Raw genomic sequence first — 21832 nt, 5'->3', positions numbered from 1 at the left:
AGTAAACCTAATTGAGAATTTCAACGAACTTGAACCAATGCTATTTACAAATCCAGCATGAGAGTGGTATTTCTACATTAAGGAAAACAACACAAGAACATGATATGGTGATCAGTGGTGATTTTTCTTTCAAAAAATGAAAACAGTGATCCAAATCTGAAAAGCTCAGGAAAAAGCTTCAGACAAGATTTGGAGCAATAGAGAAGTTATGTTTAAATCAAAACCCCAGAAAATTCCCGTCTTGTCTGTGTGGAGTTTGCACATTCTCCCCATGTCTGTGTGGGTCTCCTCCGGGTGCTCTGGTTTCCTCCCACAGTCCAAAGATGTGCAGGTTAGGTGAATTGGCCATGCTAAATTGCCCATGGTGTTAGGTGAAGGGGTAAACGTAAGGGAGTGGTTCTGGATGGGTTGCTCTTTCGGAGGATTGGTGTGGACTTGTTGGGCTGAAGGGCCTGTTTCCACACTGTAAGTAATCTAGGAAGCTAGTTTAAAGAAGTCACTATCCAAAGGACGCTGGCTGAACAGTGAGTACTGAATTTGTAATGCGGTCAGGTTGGCAATCCATGCTAGTGGTGAGTTGATTTTGAGTTCACTTGTCAAAGCTGCAGGGAAATTGAGACAAACCTGAGTGACATTTATGCACAAAAGTGAAAAAAAGTGCATGAAAGAAAAGACTGAGCCTTTGCTGAAAACAACACACAGAAGAATTGTTCTTAAAAAAGTGAAATATGCACAGCAATTGTATTCTTGATTCATCACATGGAGTAACCTTATAGATTTTCTGCAATAAATTCCCTATACGTTGATAACATTTGCAACAGTCAGTGAATATTAGGAAAGTGACTATCAAATTACCTTGAATGAATTGGAAGGTCAAAGATGTCTTATCCAAAGTTAAGCATCTAAATTAAAGGTTGGAGCAATGGGCAAGCAAGCAGTGAAAATGAAGGACACCACTGGAAATGAGGGATTGGGTAGAGTCAACTCTCCAGGCCTACCTAAAGAGGACCAGAGAGATCATGCTAAGCTATGAGAAATGCTGGATGATCAGCTTTCTGTAAAAGTGAACTTTAGAATTCACTGTCTTGTGAAAACCAGCCATGAGCATCATTTGACCAGTTTGTCAGTTGGTGCTGTGACAAGGATAATGACTGTAATTTCTCAACTGAGATAATTGTGAGCTCTCAAAGTAAAAGAAAGGTAATGACATTGACAGACTGCTAAAGTATTCTAGAAAATATGAAGACACCATAGCTATACAAAAGGCATCTGCAAGTATTAGCTACAAATGCCAGTATTGGTATAATAGTCAAGAGACAGAATAGAAGCTGTGTGGGAGGTGATGTTGATCGCACCTTTTGTGAAGCTGTCCTATGCTCCAAGATGCTTGCAAATCACACTGTACATAAGGACACTGGGTCTACCTCTGCATGTAATCTGTTTCTAGAGATATAATCAGAGGCTGCAATAGCATGCAACCAAATAAAACACATGCGCTGTACCTTGGCATCAGCAATGGGGAATGTACCAGCACCTGCACAATGAAAGCAATTATGTCAACTTCACAATGAACAGACCAGGGCCAAGGTTCACATTGATAGAACCTTCAACCACTTGGTAAACAGGCTTTCCCACATTATGTATTTGACATAATGTATGGATTATCAAACAGTTAGAAGCTTCAGGCATTATTAAAATTCATATGTCCCCCCAAAAATGGTAAACGTGGGCTCAAAGCCAATGGCAACATGGGAGCGTAATGCAAGTCCCTTGTAACCATATTACTGGAGGATCCGTAGCTTAATTGTTGGGAGATTCAGAAAAGATTTACAAGAATGTGGTCAGGAATAGAGGTTTTGAGCTATAGGGAGAGGCTGAATAAGCTGGGGTTGTTTTCCCTGGAGTGTCAGAAGTTGAGGGGTGATATTATAGAGATTTACAAAATCAAGGGAGCTCATTTAGGGTAAATTGACAAGGTATTTTCCCTGGTTCAGTGGAGTCCAGAACTAAAGGGCATAAGTTATGGGTGAGAACAGAAAGATTTTAAAGAGACCTAAGGAGCAACATTTTCATGCAAAGGGTGGTGCATGTATGGAATGAGCTGTCAGAGGAAGTGGTAGAGGTTGGTATAATTACAACATTTAAAGGGCATCTGGATGGATATATGAATAGGAAGGGTTTAGAGGCATGCGGGCCAAGTCCTAGCAAATGGGACTAGATTAATTCAGGCTATCTGATCGGCAAGGACAAGTTGGACCGAAAGGTCTGTTTCCATGCTATACATCACTATGAATCTATGACTCTAAGTCAATAGAAAAACAAATTTTCCTGCATATAGTGAGTCACCTATCCATTATTTTGGTCTAAAAATGATGAAATGCAGCTATGCTAATGGTACATGGAAAGAACATTCTACTTGGTTGATATGAGTGGACTGGTAATGGCCAATTCTGAGCTGACTGGTCACAGCCAATGTACTGTTCACATGTATGTAAAGGATGACATAGTGATAGACACTGGCTTCTGAGCAGTTATTTCACAATAATTCACTGTGAAAATTGTTCACAAGCAATTGGAATGATTTTACAAGCAGTCTGGAGAGGAATGCAGTGGTGTTTGCTGAGGTTCGTCCCGAGAGTGCCGTGACGCGGGACTCCGTGCTCTAGTCTGTTTCCCGGGACGCACACCGAGACGGACATCAGGTGTGCCTGGAGGATCATCAACTCGGTGAAGGACGCTCTCTGGGTGGTCCGAAACCTGTTGATCTTCCAGCTGAAGGAGTTGACCCCAACTGAATGTTGCAGGCTGGCACATTCCAAGGTCCAGGACTATGTGTTGAGGGACGGGCTGAAGCTTGGGGCAGCTACTGCCAAGGCGCGATGGGGAACGACCACTGTGTAACATCTGCCTGTCTGAGAAGAACAGGGGGCCCATGCAGTCATTTGGGCTCTGCTGACGCCTCAGCTAAATATATGGATATATGATTGATAAACATACAGACCTGTTATATGAATGATAAATTCTGATCTCTGTATGCAAATATTTGCATATTAGATTAGACTACTTACAGTGTGGAAACAGGCCCTTCGGCCCAACAAGTCCACACCGACCCGCCGAAGCGCAACCCACCCATACCCCCACCCCTACATTTACCCCTGCCCCTAACACTATGGGCAATTTAGCATGGCCAATTCACCTGACCCGCACATCTTTGGACTGTGGGAGGAAACCGGAGCACCCGGAGGAAACCCACGCAGACACGGGGAGAATGTGCAAACTCCACACAGTCAGTTGCCTGAGGTGGGAATTGAACCCAGGTCTCTGGCGCTGTGAGGCAGCAGTGCTAACCACTGTGCCACCGTGCCGCCATATGTATGGCATAACCAATTGTACAGACCATCAAATTATTTTATGAATAAAGTATATTTTTGAAATTAAAAAAAAGATTTTACAAGCATGCACACTAATCAATATTGTGACCATTCACAATGTCACCCAAAATAGCAACTACAATAGAAGAGTCAAATTATACCACATTGAAATGGATCAGGATTTCAAAAGTGATACCGTATTACACCTCAGAGATGATTCTGTAAAATTGACCCTTCCAAAACATGCAGTGATTATATATGAGAGAAACTGAAGAGTGAGCTGAATGATGTATCCTTCATATATGTAAGGACCCAGACTAGTGCAAATTCTATTCCAGGTGTGCTAAAGGAAGATGGCATAATCAGGATATATTTGGACCCAAGATGGTTAAAGGGATGCCCTCACAATATTAACTCCTGTGACCTTAAGGATTTTTTTTTACTTGCTTTCCAAATGGGTCCCAAGCATAGATATTGGTCAGTTCACTTAGCAAAGGGATGTCAAGAAATCTCGACTTTCAAAGTACTTCTTGCAAGATATTGTTTCCAGAATCTACTTCTCAGTCTATGTGCCATTCAGGATCTGTTTCAGCAGCATGTGGACAGAACTGCTGCAAATAATCCTGGATGTGTCTGCATTGCTGATGATATTGTGTGATGGCACAAGCAAAGAAAAGCATGACCAGATTGATACCAATAGTTGCAGCTCACTGTGAGAGACGTGTCTTCAACAGCAAGAAATATTATGAACATGGAGTATGATCAATCCTTTTTTGAATCTATTCATGCAGGTTATGGGCACTCTCTGGATCTGGGAGAAGTTCACATATTACAACATGTGCATATTCCCCAAGGCAAAAAAAAATACCTGCAGAAAATATCAGCCTTTTAAATTTCATAGCACGTTTTCGATCAAAGCTATATCCTTATGAGAGCTCTTAAGGAAAGATGTCCCATATTTTTTGGTAGGGGGATGATTAACACCTTTTTAAATCACTCAATCAAGAATTCTCAAATGAACATCTATCCGACAGAGTCAAAGATGAACACAATCATGGAGGTCAATGCATCTCAGAAAGGGCTAGAAGCATATTTCATATAAGGTGAAAACAATATCATTTGGATCTAAAGATCTATTGCAATCTCAATCCTAACATTGAAATATTCATTGTATTCAATATTACATGATTTGATATATACCTGTTTAGCCAACTGTAGTGAGTGGAACCAGGTGGATCTTATTGACTATGACATCCTTATTTATGGTTGTTAATCTGGTCCAATCAGGAAGCCTGGCTGACAGGTATAAACAGGAGATACACATCCAGAAAGAATCTACCCTGCACCTTGTCTTGCGACTGTGTGGTGGACTTTGAAAATCTTGTTGTGTATTTTGTCTTTGCATGATTCATTGTATGCATCTTACTTTCACAATGAGTAAACTGGACTTAATACCTGAAGCATTGTAGATAATAAAGTGTTTGGCAATAACTGAAAAAAAAATGAACAGGGGATTCAGAGAGTCTCCTGACTTCAGGGACTGATTCTGAGCTGGCTGGTGATAGCCAGGGTATCTGCACATGTAAGTAAAGAGTGACTTGGTGATGGGATACTGGTCTCTGAGCAGTTATTTCACAAACAATTCACTGAGAAAATTGATCATAAGCAGTTGGAATGATTTTACAAAATTGCTGATAAGTATACTAGCAAGACAAACATTACTTTGATTAAAAGTACAGGTCATATGTTTACAAGTGATTTGATACATTTTGGTCAGCATAAAAGCAATTAACTTCAGGAAAATTAAACTGATAATCCCCAACTGAAGTTATTACAGGGCAGTCTGGTACCAGATAGGAACCTGGCTTGATAGATCGTATTTTGATTTGCCTTGGTTTTAATGAGATGGTTTTCACTGAAACACATGCAAACAATGCTGCAGATATTGCTTTAGCAATAAAACAGAAGTTTAAAATAAAAGCAATGAAGTTAAAGTTGAAAAATACAAACAATCTATTTATAATAAAAAAACAAAACTTTTAGACTCACAATACTCCATTATAAATGGGAAAGAATCAAAACAGCTTTTGTATGGTATCCAAGACTCTTGGTACAATACTCAAAACACTACTCAGACAATTCTTACACCAACACCCTGTATCTCATACCTAAATCACTTGTGACTTCACCTTTTAAACTGGAACGGCAGATAACTTCTTCCTGGAGGTATTGTAGACCTCATCTTCAATGTATTCAGCTTTAAGGAACTCGTTCAGGATTTATCCGAATGAGTCTTGTCTGGAACTTGCACTTACGCCTAACACTCGTCTGGAACTAACACTAAGCTAACCTAGTTTCCCCAAAATCCTTCTATTCGCAGGGGCACTTTTCTACACCTCATTCTATTCTAAGGTCTTCCCAGGACTGCCCCACTGAATGTCAACACTGAACTTAAAAGTTTCTCTCTCTCCCTCAGCTAGGGTGATTCCCTTCAACTTAAAAACAAAAATTCAGTACTCACTTACCTTGCGGCCCCATTATTTATCTTGCTGGGTTGCAAAACAATAAAAACAACTCCATTAGTACTGTACAAAATCTATTCACTCTCACGCAAGGTTTCAAAAGCTGCTATTGAAATAAATCAGCGTGGCTTCAGAAATACTTTCAAGTTAATTATTAACTCAGACAAAGAAAAGCCACTGGCTACTAACACAAAAATCAGAAGCACAAACTCACAACAAGCAATCTTAAAAACTGAATATATTACTATACAATTTCAACAACATAAGTTGTTGGTCTATAGATGTCATATACATGGACTTTAATGAGGCATTTGATAAGGTTCCCCATGGCAAACTAATGGAGAAAGTGAAGTCACATGGTGTGCAGGGTATTCCAGCTAGGTGGATAAAGAACTGGTTGAGCAATAGAAGACAGACAGTAGTAATTGAAGGGAGTTTCTCGAAATGGAGAAAGGTGACCAGTGGTGTTCCACAGGGATCAGTGCTGGGGCCACTGTTGTTTGTAATATACATAAATGATCTGGAAGAGGGCACTGTTGGTACGATCAGCAAGTTTGCAGATGACACGAAGATTAGTGGAGTTGCAGAAATCATAGAGGACTGTCAAAGAATGCAGGAGAGTTGGGAGGAGCAGGGGGAAGATGAGTTCAATCTAGGCAAATGTGAGGTGATGCATTTTGGGAAGTCTAATTCTTGAGCGAGTATACTGTAAATGGAAGCCTTGGGAAAAGTTGGTGAATAGAGAGATCTGGGAGTTCAGGTCCATTGTACCCTGAAGGTGGCTGCACAGGTGGATAGAGTGGTCAAGAAGGCACATGGTATGCTTGCCTTCATCAGACAGGGGATTGAGTATAAGAGCTGGCAGGTCATGTTAAAATTGTAAATGACATTGGTTCAACCACATTTAGAATACTTGTACATTTCTGGTCGCCACATTCCCAAAAGGATGTGGATGCTTTGGAGAGGGTGCAACAAAGGTCTACGAGGATGTTGCCTGGTATGGAAGGTGCTAGCTATGAAGACAGGTTGTGTGGGTTAGGATTGTTTTCATTACAAAAAAGGAGATTGATGGGGGGAAAGGGCGGGGGGCCTGATTGAGGTCTACAATATCATGAAGGGTATAGACAGGGTAGATAGAGATAAGCTTTCTCCCAGGGTGAGGGATTCAATAACGAGAGGTCACGCTTTCAAGGTGAGAAGTGAAGAGGGATACATGTGGCAAGTACTTTACACAGAGGGTGGTAGATGCCTGGAACACTTTGCCAGCAGAGGTAGTAGAGGCAGGCATAGTAGATTCATTTAAGGTGTTTCTGGACAGATCCATGAGTAGGTGGAGAGCAGAGGGATACAGATGCTTAGGAATTGGGCAATAGGTTTAGACAGTGGATTCGGATCGGCTCAGGCTTGGAGGGCCAAAGGGCCTGTTCCTGGGCTGTAAATGTTCTTTGTTCTTTGTAAAGATTGGCATGTTGGTTTCAGTTCTTTCAGATGTAAATCCCAGAACTTCCTTAAAGTTACATTCTCAAATGAACTTTAACAATATGTGCCATGTCGGCCCAGATAATGCATTGAAGGTTTGAGGCTGAGTGTGCCTCTAGTTCTAATTCTAATCTAAAAAAGAGATTTACAGAATCTTACATTGATTCGTGTCGGTGTGAAAAACTGTCACAGCAACAACCAATGGTTTAATAACACAGAAGAGACCAAAGAACAACCAAGTTTAAACTCCAGTTCTTTTAACGCTTATATACTATCAGAAGATCCAGAAGGATTGTTATAACACCTTTGTGTTATACAGACTCTTAAACACATGCACATTTCAATTGCTGCTTTTTAGATTAGATTAGATTACTTACAGAGTGGAAACAGGCCCTTCGGCCCAATAAGTCCACACTGATCCACTGAAGCGCAACACACCAGACCCATTCCCCTACATTTACCCCTTCACCTAACACTACGGGCAATTTAGCATGGCCAATTCACCTAACCTGCACATTTTTTTGGATTGTGGGAGGAAACCGGAGCACCCGGAGGAAACCCACGCAGGCACGTGGAGAATGTGCAAACTCCACACAGAGAGTCGCCTCAGGCAGGAATTGAACCCGGGTCTCTGACGCTGAGAGGCACATTTTGAAATGACCTGATATACATGTATTTTCATTCTTAATTTATTTTGTTTTGAGAAAAGGGGATGCTGTATCACTCTGTTACAGTAAAGGATTCCAACCAGCAGCATGATAGATGGAGAATGCAAGGGCCAGCCTGACCTCCCAGTCACTGCCCATTTCAACTCCCCTTCTCATTCCCTCTCCGACATGTTCATCCTTGGCCTTCTCCATTACCACAATGAATCAGACTGCAATTTGGAAGAGCAACACCTTATCTTCTACCTGGGCAGCCTACAGCCAGAGCACTCAAGATTGAGTTCTCTCCTTTCAAATAACCTCATTCCCCATCCCCCGGCCCCCTTTGCAGCCCCTCTCCCTCCCTTCCATTCGTCTGACTGCCTCTTCCTTCCAGCTACCAACCAGATCCCTTTTTCCCATCGACCAACCATTTTGTACCCACTTCCTAAATTCATCTATCACCACCTCACCACTCTGCCCCTCTTTCGACTCGTAACCTTTCAGCTCCTCTTTATCTGCAGCTCCCCCTACCCCACTTCCATTCCTGAAGAAGGCTTATACCCAAAAAGTTGGCTTCTCCACCACCTGATGCTGCCTGATTTGCTGTGTTCTTCCAGCCTCCGGCTTGTCTACTTTGGATTCCAGCATGTGCAGTTTTTTTTTGTCTCTAACTGGATGTGTATGTTATTCGCAGTTCTAACTTATACAAGTACAATTATCGGTTTGTCTGTGAAGCAAACCTCTTTGAGATTTTCAGGTAAACTAAAGCTACTGTACTCACCATTCAGTGTGAATGATAATTCTGTGCTAAGGATGACAACACATGAGTGCAACAGGAGTGATTAGAACAAAAGGGCACACTTTAAAGATAAGAGATCTCTCATAGAGTTATACAGCACAAAAACAGATCCTTTGGTTCAACTCATCCGTGCCAACCAAATATCCTAAATCAAACTAGTGCCAGCACTTGCTAGAATTTCGCCCATATCCCTCGAAATCCTTCCTATTCATATACCCATCCAGATGCCTTTTATACGTTGCAATTGTGCCAGCCTCCGCCACCTCCTCTGGCAGCTTGTTCCATATATACATCACCCTTTCAGTGAAAACGTTGCCCTTCAGGTCCCTTTTAAATCTTGCCCCTTTCACCATAAATCTATCCCCTCTGGTTTTGGACTCTCCCACCCAGGGGAAAAGACGTTGCCTACTCACCCTATTTGTGGCCCTCATGATTTTATAAACCTCTATCAGGACATTACTCAGCCTCTGACTCTCCAGGGAAAATAACTCCAGCTTATTCAGCCTTTCCCTGCAGCACAAATCCACCAATCCCAGCACCATTCTTGTAAATCTTATCTGAACCATTTCAAGTTCAACGCCATCTTTCCTGTCGCAGGGAGACCAGAACTGAATGCAGTTTTTTCAAAAGTGGCCTTACCATTGCATTGCAACTCCTGTATTAAATGCACTGACAATAAGTGCAGGTGTGCAACATGCCTTCTTCACCACCCTGTCTACGTTCAACTCCACTTTCAAGGAATCAAACACCTGCACCCTTTCATTTAAGGTGAGAATTTTTCTCTCTAAGGGTTACAAATCTATGGAACATTCTTTCCTCTGAGAATGATGGAGGCTGGATTATTTAATATATTTTTAAGGCCAAGGGACAGATCTGTGACTAACAAGGATGTCTAAGAACATTTGTTTAAGCAACTAAGTAGAGTTGAGGCCACAGTCGAATCAGGCATGATAGGATCAGATAAAGGGCAGACTGACAAACTGATTCCTGAAGAAGGGCTCATGCCCGAAACGTCGATTCTCCTGCTCCTTGGATGCTGCGCTTTTCCAACAACACATTTTCAGCTCTGATCTCCAGCATCTGCAGTCCTCACTTTCTCCTAGAAGATTTTAACCTACTGCGAATCTTCTTGCAAGGGTGCCTTCCTCTACAAGGATTTCAGTGAGTCCCTCTCTCATTGCACATCCCAAATCATCTCCTCTGCCAGAAGCTCTTCAGCCACATTCTCAAACATACTTGCTACCATAGCCACATCTCCTTCCTCAGCACCTGTCTATGGAACCGACTAATCCCGCCCGGACTCCGGACTACGTTCAGACCAACAAAAATTTGGACCCAACCAGGACAACCAGTACCTAAAACAAATCCGAAGCGTCCAGCAACAGACCGCCCTCTGGATCCTCCGCTCCACGCTTGCAGCCATGCGCCGCTACCTACATTCCCTGCAATTCGCCCTACCCCAGCTCAGGACAACACTCTCACAGACTTGCAAAGGATCTCTACTGTTCTTCATCCACAGAAGAATCCATACACTAAACAAATAGTTCTTCCTAGCCATATCGGAAAGATTCCTGAAGAAGGGCCCATGCCCGAAACGTCGAATCTCCTGCTCCTTGGATGCTGCCTGACCTGCTGCACTTTTCCAGCAACACTTGCCTTCCTTGAAGAAGCTCTCTTCCTCCCTCTACAAGGATTTCAGTGAGTCCCTCTCTCACTGCACAGCCCAAGTCATCTCCTCTGCCCAGAAGCTCTTCAGCCACGTTCTCAAACAAACTCGCTACCACAGCCACATCTCCTTCCTCAGCACCTGACTACGGAACCGACTGACCCTGCATGGACTCCGGACTCCTGAAGAAGGGCTCATGCCCGAAATGTCGATTCTCCTGCTCCGTGGATGCTGCCTGACCTGCTGCGCTTTTCCAGCAACACATTTTCAGACTGGTTAATCCTAGTTCTAATTTTTACGTGTAGCATTTAATAATTTGTAGTATACCAATGTTCCTTTTTTCTCAGAGTATCACTGAGATCATTTTCTGTCTTCAATCTTGTATTTCAGTGTATAATCTGAAGATTAGGCAAATTCTTCAGGTGACACGATGATTCTAGTGCTTCTAAGGTAACAGGATTGAGACAGGGATTCCTGTCTATATAAAACTACATTTTAATAAATGAAATGATGCTATACAGGTCTTTTATGCAAGAGATGATATTGTTAGGGGTTTAAAAGCTTTGTACTGTGGGAAGAAACTCACACAGACATGGGGGAATGTGCAAACTTCACACAGATAATTGCCTGAGGTGGGAATCAAATCTGGGTCCCTGGCACTTTGAGGCAGCAGTGCTCACCACTGAGCCACTTTCTCAGTGCATGACTCAATAATTTTCAGTGAGACTCAATCTGTGCCTTGTTCTAGACAGAACAATCAAAGACAAATTTCAAATAACCTACTCTTCACACCATAGTTATATTTAACAAATATATATTCATTTATATTTAAATATGTTTCGGGTGTTATTCACCCACAATCAATTATAAAAAAGGAATATTTGAATACTCCAAAAGATGACAAATTGTGTTAATATTTTATTTGATATTACATTAATTTTAACTTCCATATTAACTTCAGTAAGATATTTAATCTTAATATTTCATGAGGTAAGATGAGGGAAATGGTCATTTTGATATTTCAATTGCTATGTGTTCTGGATGTTAAGTTTTCTTATTTAAATTGTTTTAAAATATTGCTAATCAACATAAATGTTGCAAATAGACTCAATAAGACGGCTTTTCATTCTGGGGTCAGAAAAGGAGATGATGGGACTATTTCCCGAGCCTGAATAGACTAATGTAATCACAAGGCAAGCCTCTAATTGGTTGGAGGACAGGTTAAACTGTCAATTAGCAACTGAAGGGACAGTATCAGAGGCAGGACATGAAGACACCAGTCTGGATTGAAACAGAGTATCACAGTCATTATATGGCATCCTCCTGTTCCATAAAACTGTCACTACATTGTTGATGGAACAGGAGTGACACCTGCCATTTCCTTATTTTCTATTATTAATCTATAGCCTCAATTTCTGTAAGAGCAACACTCTCACTTTGTTAACTGTTTCACACTGCATGCCAATGGCTAAATCTCCCTTCGTGTTACATTGTCTCTTATGGGTCCTATTTAATTTCCTGGGATGGCCATGACTGGCTCCCTGTAGGATATATATCTTATATACCTGGTCATCTCCTTACAAAATGCTTGAACTCCAATGAAAGCTGTAGTATATTACACAAGAAGTTCAGAATGAGCTCTCCAACAGCCTTCTTTGATGTTTGATGGATCGGGTGGGCTTTCTGGATTGATGCTCCATACTCTTTATCAAATGGGCCAATGTGCTGATAGTAGCAGATGGAGTTTAATTTATATCAATATGAGGTGCTGCACTTTGGAAAGGTAAATCAGAACAGGACTTACACACTTAATGGAAAGGTCCTGGGGAGTGTTGCTGAACAAAGACACTTTGGAGAGCAGGTTCACATTTCCTTGAAAGTGGAATCTCAGGAAGATAAGCTAGTGAAGAAAGCATTTGATATGCTTTCCTCTTTTGGTCAGATCATTGAGTATAGCAGTTGGAAGGTCATGTTGCATCTGTACAGGACATTGGTTAGGCCAGTTTTGAAACATTGCATGCAAATCTTATCTCCCCCCTATAGGAAGGATGTTGTGAAACTTGAAATGGTTCAGAAAAGATTTACAAGGCTGTTGCCAAGTTTGGAGAGTTTGAGATATCAGGAGAGGCTGAATAGGATGCAGCTGTTTTCCCTAGAGTGTCAGAGGCTGAGGGGTGACCTTACAGGGGTTTATAAAATCATGAGGGGCATAGATAGGGTAAATAGACAAAGTCTTTTCCCTGGGGTGGGGGAGTCCAGAACTAGAGGGCAAAGGTTTAGGATGAGAGGGGAAAATGTTAAAGAGGACCTAAGGGGCAGCATTTTCACACAGAGGGCGGTTCTTGTATGGAATGAGCTGCCAGAGGAAGTGGTGGAGGCTGGTACAATTACAAAATTCAAAAGGCATCTGGATGGGTATATGAATTGGGAAGGGTTTAGAGGGATATGGACCAAGTGCTGGCAAATGGGAATAGATTAGGTTAAGATCTCTGGTTGAAAATCTCTGGAAAAGTGCAGCAGGCCAGGCAACATCCAAGGAGCAGGAGAGTTGACGTTTCGGGCATGAGTCCTTCTTCAGGAATCAAGATATCTGGTTGGCATGGATGTGTTGAATGTGCTGTGGATCTCTATTACTCTATGAATCTGGTGAAACCCATTGGTGGCAATGGCATAGGGAACTGACATTCTAGCTGGTGTTGCTATTTTCATCACTTAGCCACCCCCATTCCTGCCACCAGAGGGAGCCCAAACCTAGCCCACAGACAGAATTGGACCCAACTGGGCCAGCAGTATATGCATCTCACCTACCATCAGGAGTTGAATGGCAGTGTTCCCAGAGGTTGCCTATAAATTGGGTGCCAGTGGGTAGATTGCCAGTCTCTCTGTCAGCAAGCGCCTGCTCAGTAAGTCTATTTAGCCCTGACGTTGTTGCCCATGTGGGGAAATGAAAAAGTATAAGTAGAAAATGGGAACAGGGTACTGAGATGGATGATCAGCCATGATCATATTGAATGGTATAGCAAACTTGAAGGGCTGGATGGCCCACTTCTGCTAATATTTTCTATGTTTTTATTAAATCTTGCCTAATCTACTTAGTTTTTGCAAGCATTTTCTACCCAATGATGACTTACAGAGGAGTCATCAATGGTGTCACTAATTTGCCATTAACCTTATAAGGGAACAGCTTGCTAATGTAAATTCCCAACTTCCAGAACGTTCCCAGATACATGTAGATACCAACAGCCCTCCTGTAATTGACCTACAAGAATCCCTTTATAAATCCTCCTCTTCTTCCAATCAAACTAAATAGGAGATTCTCATTATTTCAAGCTATGAAACTGACAGTAAAATAGAATTGAACCAAATGCTATGAAGAATTAAAATGATAAAAATAAAATAAAACAAAGAAGTTTATAATATAATTGAAACAAATTTTCTTCGTAGTGCTGTGTCATTCCATGGCCTACAAAACATGTACACAATGAACAACTTTCACCTCAAATTGAAATGAGAGAAATTTAATAATTCACAGCCAAACTGAAGGGAATTATGTGCAATTATCTGATATGCCCCACATTGATATTTTATGAGGGGTATTCCAGCTTAAAATGGATATTTCTTTTCAACTGATCTGGAACTCCAGCAGATTGTTTTCTGGAAAATGGACCACCATCCTCTTCAGTGTATCTGGGTGTCCATTTTATGTGCTGAAAATGTGTTGCTGGAAAAGCGCAGCAGGTCAGGCAGCATCCAAGGAACAGGAAATTCGACGTTTCGGACATAAGCCCTTCATCAGGAATCTTGTGCCCGAAACATCGAATTTCCTGTTCCTTGGATGCTGCCTGACCTGCTGCGCTTTTCCAGCAACACATTTTCAGCTCTGATCTCCAGCATCTGCAAACCTCACTTTCTCCTGTCCATTTTATGTCACTACAATGGAAGGCTGAGTAGAGAAAATTGAAGCCCAGAATGCAATTTTTGCATTAAAGTCTTTACTTACAAGTGATTTATAACTTCTAACTTTGATTTTGCCAACACGTTTTTGTGAAATTCTAATTCATGATAACAGTTTCACTTGAAATATTAATATGTCACAATTTTAACTAAGCCATTTAATACTTGGAGGGCAGAAAATTCCATTACACCATAAACATTTCAAAGTATGTGGTTAATGAATGCATTATCGGAATTATCGGAGAATTGTTCACAGTTTAGTCCCTCTTGATGATTACTTTACAGATCTATGGCTGTGACATTGTACTGAATAATTCATGTGCTTAAAGTTCTAACAACTGGTTGTTTTAGCAGATCTTTGAAATAAACTTGGCATTAGTCAGTACTCAAGCATTCTGCTTTTGCCATTACTGCGGTATGCTGTGTTAATACTGTCCTAAAATAAGTGGAAAATGAAATATCCTTTTCAGTTAAAGTTGGAGTACTGACTTCCTCCAGGCACCACTAACTAATATACTTTTGCATTATTTACAGAAGATTTGAACTGTAGGAACAACTAAATGCATAGGGTATGAATAGACAGTGTGCTTCATAAGCAGTTGAAACTATGTTCATTTTGAAAAAAATAAACACTCTGCACAGTGTTGGTCTTTGTGTTAGTAACTTAACTAATTACTCTATTTTGAAATTAATGTGTACTAACAGTTGACTAACACTCTCTGGCATAGATAATTTCCTTTATCAAGAAGTCTTCATTACTTAATAACAACTCACTTCTGTTAACTGCATAATAGGTTTGGTTTAATTTTATAACATTGTAAGTGAGAGGTAGGAATAAAATATACTGTTCAACAAGCAAGGGAAAAAGCTGTGTCACCAGAAAATATTCAGTATGGAAACAACAGATGTACGACTTCCATGATAGTTCACAGAGTTTATCTCAATGAGTAGCAGAGTCATTCAGACTTGAAAGCTGTGACCAATTGCAGTCCCTGGTTATATGCTGATTTAGTGGATCTCAGATGATATAGTGATAGGGACAATACACACTGTTTTATTGTTCCTGATTTAGGAAGAGAACACTCAGGCAGACTCCTTAATCACTGGAAGCTACATTTGCAAAAGTTGAAGGAGAGTAGATTCAGAGTTGGCTTATAGTCAACTTGCCAACTTCCATTATCACAAGTTACAGGAATCATGATCACCTGGATGAGACACCACAGGGTATTTGAATATTGTGGATTCATACATTAATATCTTCAGCAAGGGAAGAAAACTGTAAAGCGGAAGGGGGGAAAGAAATCTTGTTTTAGACTGGCATGCTCATTTTAAGTTTAGATGGGGTAGCCAGTTGAAAACTGATGTGAATGTTCTCCTCTATTGAGGTATGGAAACAGTAACTGATCATAAATATGAAGATCAAAATATAGAATGGTCTACATCGCTGAACTGCTAATCAGAGTGATCTGACTATCTTTCTTTTATGATGAAATGATCCTGTGTTTATGATCCTACATTTAACTTATGGATATTAAATCATTGCTGTTTATTTGTAAAAATGACAGTTATTACTTTCAGAAATGTAGTGATTCAGATTTAGATGTGAGAATTGAAATCACTTAAGCATCTGACACACACAAAACCTGCTGCGAGCCTTATAAAATTGATGATCATGAGACAATATGAAACAATAATTGTTTTTCTCCACTCCAGCCAGCAAAATCAGAGTGTCATTCCTCAGGCATGAATCTCATAAATGTTTTGATCTTTGATATTTGAGAAAGAGTAACCAATGACCTTCTTCACAATAAATAAGCAACCTTAGTTTTATGGCCTATAGAAAGAGGTTGTACATATCCCACCTTCTACTTCTATCACATCTGGCACAGATTTATCAGAATATGACATTCACTTTGTTTGTACATTTCCTCAGCACAATGCCTTAGGACAAACCTGGAATGTCATTCTACAAATCACCAATGTGGCATTTTACTTTATACGTATATAGCACAGGTAGACAATAATATCATAACATTTTTGCCATCAGATATAATAAATGATATCTATTTTAACACACAAGGATCTATTCCGTTTTCATCACAAGGTCATTCCAGATATTTCAGTCCCATCTTTCTTAGTCATAACAACAAAGGAGAACTTGCATAGCACTGAATGCATCACAAATACCCAACCTTCTGCACGCAACAGAAATCCTTCAGACATTGCTAAATCACTGGAACAAGGAATTGAATTTTTTGCCCACCTCATCTTTAGTAAATCTCCTGGGCTCAAGTTAATTTGCATGCCTTGCATAGACCTCTGCCAGTATTCCAATAAGTACCCAGGAAAACAGGATGTGGTTATGAGTGTGGAGAATGCTTGCTGCAGACTTGTCCACCAGTAATAGCAGAATGATGCCTCCAGGACAGTGTAAGCCCTATTCCTTCTCTCTCTAACATTTAAGAACCACAGTAATTGAACCATTCCTGGAAAGGAAAACTTTAAGAATAAAGGTCCACCCTTCAACCATAGCAAGGGAAGATGTCTTTTTGACCTGTTTGCATTACCAAGCACTAGTCTTGCTGCAACAGTAAGGATACACTATACAGCATCACTAGTATAATACCTACTTTGAGTGTTCCCATAGTTATTGAATGTGCAGCTGCGTTAACAATGGGAAATTCAGAAAGTTTCATCAATTAGCACAGACCTCCAAAGCAGCTTGATGCTCAACCTTCACTCATAGTAAAGCCATCTAAAATTAACAACAAAACACAGGAAATGCAAAAAAAAACCTGAGGAGGGAAATGTGAAGCAGCAGTATTCAGAGGTGGAGTTAGAGACCAAGGGGAAATCAAGAAAGTCTTGATGAGATTGTGAGCTAAGGTGATAGAGAACAAGGAAGATGCAGAAAAAGCAAGTGCATACATGTGTTAGGGTTGAGCAGAGAGAAGTGCAAGAAGTATTAAAGCCTTTCAAGGGCCAAAAAGGAGAACAAAAAATAATAAGCAGAGAGAAAGGGAATAAAGAGAGCCAAATCTGATTTGCAAAAAGTTAGTCCAGTGGAAAGTGGAAGTATGAATACCTAATCTGAGAAAGAAAGGAAAAGGATGAAGAAAGGCAAAGACAATCAGGAACAAGTGAGAGACACAAAGGAGAAAAACAAACTAAATTCAGGAAGTTAAGTGTTGTCTTTTTCCTGTATGTACTTGTGTGCATTTTTTGTATATGTTAATCTGTGTAGACTTTCATTCAATGATTATATGCAGAGTTTTCATATTTGCTTTTGCATTCACAGTCATGGATAAAATAAAACTGCCAAGGGCATATAGAAAAAAAGTGTAGATGAAATTGTCTCAAAACTGGTTATGGTCTTTTATCAGGAAAACAAAGGACAGTGCACTTTGAACAGCCTCTATTATCTGATTTTTTAAATCCAGGCATGCTGCCAAAGCCATCCAAAGCCATTTCCTTACTGTGGCTTGATATGGTTTGGATTGTTTAAGTAGCTCCTGGACAAGTTCAAGAAGACAATGAAGTGAGGGATCATGGTTTGTGGATCCAGCAGTTCCTCAACTTGACTCTGCAGCAAGGAAATTGAAAAAAATCTTTTTGATGGCAGCTGCTTAGGCCCCAACAGTCCTACGAAAGCCTCAGCGGACAGACAAATTTAAATGACTGCTCATTAAACAGGTGTTCAGCCTTATATTAACATGTGCTAGAGGCTGAGCATCTACTTAAGGCAGCCACTCGGGATCTCTAAAGATCATTCCAAGCCACGATGACATTGTAAGGTTTTCATGTGCCTTTGGAGCGCACTGATTGACTTTGTGAAATTACCAATTCTTTGGCTCTGTTTTCTACTTGCAAAGATGAAGAAAGTGAAGAACTATCTCTACTCCAAACTGATAACAATCTTGGAATGGACAGCAACTTGCTCACTAAATTATTTAGATCCTGATACATATAATCTTGTTTATTGCTACAGAGGTACTATCATTAAGGAGAACGTTCTTGTTCTGTTAACATTTATTAACCTATTAAAATGCAAGGGTCAGAATGAATTGTTGTATGTCCTCAACTGAGACAACATGAAAGGCTAGCAAATACGATAGCAGTTAATAGCAAAATGGGAAAATGTGCAAATGTTCATTCATGAAACATCAGGATAACTTCAAAACAAAGATATGTTTTTAAAGTGAGTAGTATTTTCTGCAGAATTCAACATTCTGTGAAACATTATATGTTTAGACTACAGACTGCATGGAGTCATAACTTCCCTCTGAAACGTTAATTAGAATGCACTGAGCGAAGGAATCACAAAGTGGTCCCCAAGGTGTAACATTTCAGACTGGGCTGTATCCATAATGCAGTGGAACACATACGGTTGGTTGTGTTTGTAAACAAATTATGGATTTTTATAATCCTTTAGACAAATGGAAACCCTTCTCAAGAAAAGTAGAGTTTCAATATCTAAAAATCAACAATCTGCATATGTTTTCGTGAGGCTGAAAGATGATAAAAGTCTTTAGAGACTCTTTTGAATAAATTTAACTATGGTTTGGGTTTAGTTCAAATTTTAAGAAAATATTGTGACCACAATACTGTTAAAAACATTCCAGAGTCCACCAGCAAAGAGAGTTTGAATGTGATAATAAAATGCAAGTCATATCTTTGGCCATGTACAGCTGTGAGAGACAGAAAAATCAAATCAACAATAATTAAAATTTGTATTTAGAATCAGATAGTTTTAACCAACATAAGTTAAGTCACTCTGGTTGAAAACTTTATATCAATGCTAAAGACTTTCTGTCGATGTTTATCTTCTCCTTATTACTGTAGCAACATAGCAGAGAACAACTCTGGGACACCCGCACCAATTAACTCCACCGTCCTGTGGCTGGCCACCTCAACTCTCCGTCCCACTCACCCAGAGACAAACAAGTCCTGGGCCTCCTCCACCACCAAATCCAAGACACCCAACAAATAGAAGAAGAGCACCTCATCTTTTGCCTTGGGACCCTTCAACCACATGGCATCAAAGTCGACTTCACTAGTTTCCAAACCTCCCCTCCCCCACCTCATCCCAAATCCAACTCTCCAACTCAGCAAAACCCTCTCGACCTGTCCTACTTGTCCATCTTCCTTCCAACCTATCTGCTCCACTCTCCCCACTGACCAATCACCATCACCCCCCCACCTGTACCTAACTATTGCCTTCCCAGCTACCTTCCTCCCATCCCAACCCCCACCCTCACATTTCCCCCCACCCCACCCCCATTTATCTCTCAGCCCTCTTCCCCCTCACTTTCTCCCAACATAGAAACATTGTAAAAGAGGAACAGGAATAGTCCAGTCAGTCCTTCAAGCATACTTTGCCTTTCAATATGATTATAGCTAATCATCCAACTCAAAACCCTGTTTCCGCTTTCTCATATCCTTTGATCCCTTTAGCCTGAAGAACTATACCTAACTCATTCTTGAAAATATTCAATATTTTGGCCTGCACCACAGAGTCAAAGAGTCATAGAGATGTACAGCATGGAAACAGACCCATTGGTCTAACCTGTCCATGCCAACCAGATATCCCAAACCAATCTAGTCCCATCTGCCAGCACCCAGCCCATATCCCTCCAAACCCTTCCTATTCATAGACCCATCCAAATGCCTCTTAAATGTTGGAATTGTATCAGCCTCCACCACATCCTCTGGCAGCTCATTACATACACATACCACCCTCTGCGTGAAAAAGTTGTCCCTTAGGTCTCTTTTATATATTTCCCCTCTCACCCTAAACCTATGCCCTCTAGTTCTGGACTCCCTGACCCTCAAATCCTTTCTGTGCCAGACAATTCCACAGGCTCTTAACTCTCTGGGTGAAGGAATTTCTCCTCATCTGTCCTAAATGGCCTATATGATAATCTTAATCTGCATCCCTTGGTTCTGGACTCCCTGGTCATAATGAATATCCTTCCTGTTCAACAGAAATATCCTTCCTGTTTTTAGCATGTCTAGGTCCTGTTTGAATTTTATATGTTTCGATGAGATTCCCCTTTCATCCTTCTAAACTTCAGTAAATATGATCCTTCACTGAGATGGAAAGTATGATTGATGACCAGAACAGTGTCACATGTTTCAGACTGTAATTCACTTTTGTGAATCCTCACTGCACAGACATAGATTACTTCTCCTAAGCAGCTTCTGGACATTGCAGGGTGCTTTGTACTCTTACAGATGAGTTGATGATGCTTAGGAACAATATTTCTTCATGGATAAATGTTTGCTGGAAGTTATTCTGGAGCCTGATCGCCATGGATGGCTTTGAGGTGAAACTCTAGGCCACAAGTTCTTTGATGCCACCTCTTCTCACTCCCTCACTACAAAGTCCTTCGCCTCAAAATCTTAATCTCCCAGAATAGATCCATTTACACTGATTTGTATGATATGTTGATCAAATGATATGATATGCTGTGGATATTCAGATGTTTTAGTATGGAGATTTGTGGCTTTCTGGGAAATAAATGAAAACAGGCTTAAAGAGGCTATCAAGAGCAGATTGCTTGTCACACATATAACTTATTACCTACAGAGATGTACATTCCAAATTACCTGCTGTTGTAGTGTTGGACACTTGTTGGCCCCTTCTCCTATTTTCCAAACCTCTGTATTGTGTTGAGTAATTTGGGAATACCTTGTGGACAGAGAGAATTATGGCATAATTCTCCCCCTTTCTCACCTCTCAACAAGATGAATTTTAGAGAAGGAGTATTTATACCTTTTTATGTCCTGTAACTTCATACAATTGACATGAACTTTTTTAAATGAGCTTAAAATCAAAAGAAACATGAACTTCTGTTTTGACAACAGCCAGAAAGTACATGCAACAGCATACCCACTCCCCCAACATTCTGACGCATGGAAAGGTGATTTCCATAGATGTAATATGCACTTGGATTATTAACAGCATAGTATGAAACAAGTCATTTCTTTACAGTCCTTATGATGGTGATTGAAAATGGTATTGGCCTGTAAAACTCCCACAAAGATCCTTGAAGATAAATGGAAGTTAGAAGTAAGTGTGTTTTGCAGACAAAATTGCGGCCAAGCAGGGGAAAATGATTTGCATCTGCAGTCCTCACTTTCGCCCAGGTAAAATTATTTTTACCATTTTCACAACTGAGATTCCCATCCTTATGAAACAATGTTCTTTCCTTTAGCTGGCCAGTGTTTCCTTAGGGTGGGTTGGCCCCAGACTGCATTGCTGGGCCTGCTTGTAATTAATAAGTATTGGCTACCTTTTAAGCCAATTTCTATTACGAGTTGGCAACATCACTTTATTCCCTTCACTACACAATGGGTTGGAGCCGATGTAATTCACATCCAATGGGGAAATA

This window comes from Hemiscyllium ocellatum, chromosome 5 (assembly GCF_020745735.1).
Source record: "Hemiscyllium ocellatum isolate sHemOce1 chromosome 5, sHemOce1.pat.X.cur, whole genome shotgun sequence".
Classification (NCBI taxonomy): Eukaryota; Metazoa; Chordata; class Chondrichthyes; order Orectolobiformes; family Hemiscylliidae; genus Hemiscyllium; species Hemiscyllium ocellatum.
This window is presented reverse-complemented; position numbering follows the sequence as displayed.